The following is a 6427-nucleotide window of genomic DNA, read 5'->3' on the forward strand; positions in this document are numbered from 1 at the left end:
TGCTGGGTTTTTTATTTTTGTGCGTGTCTACTAGTGTAGATGATATTCCTCATCTCCTAGTCTTTTCCTGGCATTTTGCATCCCTGGCACAGAATCACTTTTTTATTTGTTCCTGGAAGAAGGGAACAAAGATGCCACAGCTTGAAACCCCCATTCACTGAGCAGTTTTGACCTGCATATGGGTGCTAGTTTTAATTTGGCAGAAAGCTATTTAAAAACTTCCCACCCTTTTCTATCCTTTAAGCTGTCAAATCCTGCCACAGAGCTACAGCCACAAAATTCAGCTAGGTGCCCAAACTTTGTGCAATACAAAGCTCCCTGGCAGCTTACAAATAGCCCGAGGGCTCTGCTTAGCTAACATTAAATGAAACAGATTGCAGCTGCCTTTTCTATCACACAAAGTTGTGGGCATGGAGATCACAGGTCCCATCATTCACTTCTCCGTAAAGTCCCTGTCACTCTCTTTGCTGTATCTTTGCCTATGTCACTCCTGATCATCAAAAACATGTTCATTGCACTTCCCCTTTTATCTGACTTGAGCGTACTCATACCTAGCATTAAGAAAGCAGGGGTTACGAATGCTGCGTATTCTTCTCTAATGCAAATGGAGATTATGGCAACTTTATTTTATTATCTCTAATGTTACACAAGAGAACGATGTTATTGTTTTGCCAACTCAACTACATGCTCTATTTTGCAGACTCTGTAGGAACTTTGCACACGTGCCCTTGCACCTATTGATCAAAATGCGTAATGGATCAGCGCAAAGCAGATCAGATTCAAACACTGCAGGCTGCTGACTTCTCATGGCAAGTGGGATTGCCAGAGGGGAGTTTGTATATGTTGTGGGCAAGATTGGTGAAAATACTTACCTGCTGGAAATGCAAAATGTTAGAAAGCAGAAACTTGTGTCTTTCATCCTCTTCATGAGTAGAAAAAGTTTAAAGAAAACTCAAACAACAAACCAGCAAAAATTAGTGTTTTGTATCAAAACAAAATATCAGGTTCTGCATATGATTATGAAAATATAGTACTTTTTCAGATCAAAAACCAGTTTTGTTTAGAAAAATTTTCAAATGGAAAAACAGGAGCACGTGTTCCTGATAACTCTTTTTGCCCAAAAAAACACCCTCACCAAAAAAAAACAAAACCAAAAACATAACCAGGTCCTCTTTCACGTATATGGCAGGATTCCAAACACTGTCATTTCATATTTGTACTAAATATGTGTTACTTTCATAGGAAAAAATTAGTGAAGCTTTGGCCCTAATGAAATGAATCCAAATAGACTGAAATGTATTTGAAGTCATATCATGTTTTTCTCTGTCAACTTTGGACTACAGTATGTTCAAACACAATTTTTCCTTCCCACTCCCTTGAATGGAGTTTTCCCATAAATATTCTGTTGAGAAATACCACCGCTCCCACCCTTCGTGTGTACATGGGAATAACAGGCAAAAACGTGGAAGGCGAAAGATACAAGATCAAGAGAAGTATTCAAACTGAAAATGAAACAAACACACAAAAAACCTAAACCATGTTTGCAGGTACATATGTCTTTACCAGATCGTTTGTACTGAAGGACACAAAGAATGATTTAATCTTCAGCTGCTCACAGATGGTAACTTCCCATCCTTGCTCCCATGAATCATTTAAGCCTTACTCTGAAGCCTCCCAAATAAAACAAGACTTAAGTGATGAAAGGGGCCTCAAGCTAGCCCCTTTGCACACAGGTGAAATCCACCTGAATTCTTCATTATATAAGGGAAAAAATGAGGCCCATCTAATAAAATTAATAGCAATAATAATACTTTGCATTTCTAAAATGCCTTCCAGCTCAGGAACTCAAGGCTTGATAATTAATGTCTCTTTAATTTTATTTCTATCGATTAAAGATCCAGTAGAACAAAAAAAAGAGTCTATTAATAAAAGCTAATGTGATTTTCAATAAGAGTTCGTTAAAGTGAGGAGCAGTAATCTTGCCATTTCAGCTGTAACAGACAGACATCTAGACAGTACATATGTCCATACATTCCCTAAATTAGCGCACCCTCCACTCGGCGGTTGTTCTGGGAAATTAGGCGGTTGTGTATAACTGTAATGAGGTCATGAAGGGTCTGATCTCCACTGGGATTTAATTAACTCTGAATCTTATAAATATTGTGCTGAATTATAGTTAAATTTGCATAAAGGTTAGAATCAAGCAGGACGAGCCGCATTTACCAAAACAGGCTAAAAATAAAACCTCCAAGTAAAGACCTTTTAAACAATGTTTTTATATTGCAGTACAGCCTTGTTTTGATCTGGGCCTGAAAATATATTTAAGGGGAAGCAGAATGGAGAGGGAGGGGGAGAAGGAGGTTATATTTCAAACAGACTTTTGAGATAACTTCAAACAGACTAATAGAATGGCGGCTTGCAGCCCTGAGATAACCCATTCCTCCAATGGCCTTACTCTCAGTAAAAGAAGATTGTATCAAATATATACACAGCTATCAAGAAATCTTTTCCCCTTTTTTATTTTTATTATTAAAGTAATGCCAGACGTAAAATATCATCGCCAAGCAGACCAGAATGACAAAAACGATAAAGGAGGAGGAGAAAGTGATATTTGTGGGAGGCTCTGCTCCAGGGGAAAGCAGGTTGTAGCCTCCTTTCCTAAAACTCCTGCTCAGGTTTTACCCAAGCATAAGTCCCACTGTTTTTGAGGTGAACCAAGCGAAGACAACAGAGGGATACCAAGACTTGGTTCCACATGCTGTGCACTCACAAACCAAAAACAATGTGTAATTAGTCCTAAACAAAGCACTTCTAGCCTAAGGAAAAACCTCCGAGCAATGCAGACCTGCCACAGTCATTCCTACTTTTTGCCTGGCCACCAAGAGATGGGGATGGAGCTGGGCGAGGAGACAGCCAGGATGGTGCAGCCATCCTGGTTTGCAGGCTCTGGACCGCAAGGACAAGCAAAGAGCATCTGGAGAGGCCACGGGGCTTTCCCAGCCCGCGGGGCCCCGCACTGACCTGCTGGGGCTGGGGCACTGCTTGCTTCCAGTGGGCAGAAAGAGCTGCGCTCTCTCTTGTGCTGCACACTCTCTCTGAAATTTCACCTAAGAACCATATAATTCATAGAAAATATCCCAGCTTGCTGAGGTTCACCCCACAGCACCTCGTTAGCCAAGCCAGACCACTAATCTTCTGTCAGCAGGACCCTGCTGGCACGTCCTTCTGTCCTTCCCTACAGCAGTCCCACAGATGTGAGCCAGCCTCCATTTCCTGGCCGGCATGTTGGACAGCAAGGAGCTTGATGAGCTCCAACGCCCCTGCCAATACGCTCCATAAGCTCCAAGTGAGCTTTTCTCTCTGCCAATATGTACAGTGCTGTTCAAAAACAGCTCTGTATGCTGGTCACACGCTCTTGGATCTGCTCAAGGATTGTCCCTGAAAACCATCTGGCACTGGTGTCAGTCAAGGCATGTCACAAATCACGAAGCAGAGCGCGCATCCCTGTAATTCATCCCAGCGCATGGGCTGACATGGGCACACGAACAAGAGTCTGGCAGGGGAAGAAGGGAGAACCCACAGAAATCACTGGATGGATGAGGCCATCAGGAGGCATTACAGTACCTGGAGCAACCTTGCTAAGTGAGGTGAAAAAGAGTAAAGCTCTCTGTTGCCAAACGTGCACTGGAAGCTTCATACATATTCACCCTGGTAGTTTGGATCACGCTCCTTTATGTTTCACTTTATCAGGCACTGCACTCAGATGGAGCAGTTGACTCTTGCATCTCTTGCCTTGTTACACCGCCGGGTGAGGAATGCTTTAGGAATGATTTCAGGTAACCAAACTAAGCAATAGGATCTTTAAAGCAATTGAAAAGTGTAATTTGCATCAAAGCATCAAAAAAAATTATCTTGTTAAATTGATTGATGTATTTTTTTTTCTTTTTGTATGACAGTTAAATGGAAAACAATCTTCAGTAGGGCTGCAACTAGAGCGGGTCAAGGAGGTTACCAACAGGGAACAAACAGGCCAGTGCCCACCCTGGAAATGCAATGCACACAGGAGGAGGGGATGACTGGAACAAGCTGGTGAGATAGGCAAAGACCTGCTCTGGACATCCAAATGTCTTGCTGTGTCTCTGAGCTCAATGTAAGGCTCAATGTGAGGCTGGACTAGGTGAGGTTGGACTAGGTGATCTTGGAGGTCTCTTCCAACCTAGATGATTCTGTGATTCTGTGATTCTGTAATTCTCTTTATAAAGCAGCACAAGACAGAAAACAGTAAGAAAAAATTAGTTTGTAATGCTTGTTCTAAGAACCGCCCGTGTCAGCTGCAGCTTCACAATTTCTTCTGTTTCCTCGCCTATGAGTGTATCAAATACATATAAAAAAATTAAGGGATGGGAAACATAACAACTCCCTGAATTATGCCATGCATTTGGGGTCAGATATAAAGTGCAGCACCAATAGATATCCATAAATGTTTACCTGAAAGCTGGCTTGTACTTCCATAACTCAATGGTTTGTCAATATGTCTCAATACCATCTACAGTTCTGCAGCAAATCAGTACAACCATGGTCCAGTGGAAACCCTTTTGAGCTTAAAGGAATCCTAAAACACTTTCTCCTTTTCACTCCTTGCATGTATTATTGTTAGCATTATTGCAAAGCAAAATTCTACCGTTCACAGCACCTTTGGGATGGAGAGCAGGCAGCTGCTTTGTTCTGAAAAGTGGCATTTATAACTGGCACCTTCTTCTTTAGACTTTTTTTTTCCCTTGTGAAAATCCCGTAAATGCATGTTGGACCCCATTACTTAAGCTTCAACCTGTCTTGTGGCCTTCCCTTGGACTTCTACTACAGAGCAATTTTCATCCACTGGACTTCTCCACAAGCAAAACCTAATGAGCAAAATAACTTCTTAGTCTTTGCCCTGCTCTACATCGGCACGCACTCCCACTTCTCCCTGCGCAATGCCTTTATGAATAGCAACTATTGTATGTAGGCTGGGGTCCTTTGCCAACGTGGCTCTATAACTAAGCAAAACCCATCAACCTCATGCCATTCATGTCCAGAGTGGGAAAGTATTTTAATGTGATTGCGAATTAAGCAGGGAAAACTAAAAGGGAAAAAATATAGACTTAGGAAGTCTGTTCAAATATAGGACCCAAAACTAACATCTAGAAATTTCCAAGGTCTTAGGAAAAACAGAGAGAGCAGTTCAGCTACATTTGCTCTGGCCCATCCAGCTCTCTTTGCTGAGCTCTGTTGTCATCACATTTCACGTTACGATGGTGCTGTGAACTACAAAGAAAACAAGGGAACTGGCAAGTCAAGTATTTTGCCAGCATTTCAGAGAGAAAATGTGTCCAACTGAGAGGTGCCGATTCCACCTTCCTAACAAAACACACACTGCTTCCACTGACTAGCGTGGTGTGACTCTCTGCACCTTCCCCTTGCTGGTAATTCTTTGAAACACCCCTGATGATTTTAAACCTAATGGAAATGGTAAATGAATTTTAACATTACTGGGCAGAATGGGCTGGCTGTGCATGGAAGAAAATACACCCTTTGCAATGAAAAGAGGACAAAAAAAGAAGACACTCAGGATAGTTAGCGGAGGAAGAAGGAAAAATCTAATCAGCTGTAAATTGCAGTGTCCCATCTGGATGGGATTGCATACGGCTGTAAAGCGGTGAGAGACCAGGCTCAGTGCAGCAAGAGGTCCCCGTCCAGACCTTATCTGCACAAGGCCCACAGAGGGGAGCAGCTGCTGGGTCTCCTGCCATATGGTTTTCCCAACCCACCTGAGCAGGAGTAGCCAAACCTTACCTGTTAACACCCAGACAGTCAGGTTAGAGGCGGAAGCCAACATCTCCTCAGCAGATGACTTCACCTCGCCCACGACTCCAGCTGAGCTGTGTCTTCACAGCCTGGGCTGAGGCAGCCCAGGGAAACTGGCACCTGCTACTGCTGAGCTCCCAGCCTCACACCTCGTGCAAGTTCTGATACTTGTGTCAACCTCGGAGAGGCCACAGCGCATCAGATTTGGCACAAACAGTCCACAAAAAGCCAGGAGAGATTTCTGCTGACTGAAGGGGCTCGGGAAGGGCTGTGTGGGCCCCAGGGCCAACATGGGGAGGGAGGCAGAGAGCACAATCCCCCTCCCCACCATCACCTCGGGACCTTCACGCCGCAGTCTCCTCAATTATATCCATACTACCCAGTAGGACAGCACCAGAGAGAGGATCATTAAAGAAAATCTTTTTTTTTTTATTGACCTAGGGATATTTTAATTTGCATAATTCAGTGATCTGTTTTAAGACTGCTCCACAGACCACAGAGCCAACACAACAGGAATGGTGGCAAACGCTGGTGCAGTCAGAGATGAGACACTGAGGGTGCGAAGGTTTTAAGGCAGCTTTGC

General features: G+C 43.3%; 1 protein-coding gene across 10 annotated transcripts in view; it reads right to left on the reverse strand.

Annotated features, from left to right (window-relative positions):
* AUTS2 (activator of transcription and developmental regulator AUTS2) overlaps positions 1-6427 on the reverse strand; it is a 761169-nt gene that overhangs the window by 178504 nt on the left and 576238 nt on the right. The window lies entirely within an intron of this gene.

The sequence above is a fragment of the Anser cygnoides genome, chromosome 18 (genome assembly GCF_040182565.1).
Source record: "Anser cygnoides isolate HZ-2024a breed goose chromosome 18, Taihu_goose_T2T_genome, whole genome shotgun sequence".
NCBI classification, from domain to species: Eukaryota; Metazoa; Chordata; class Aves; order Anseriformes; family Anatidae; genus Anser; species Anser cygnoides.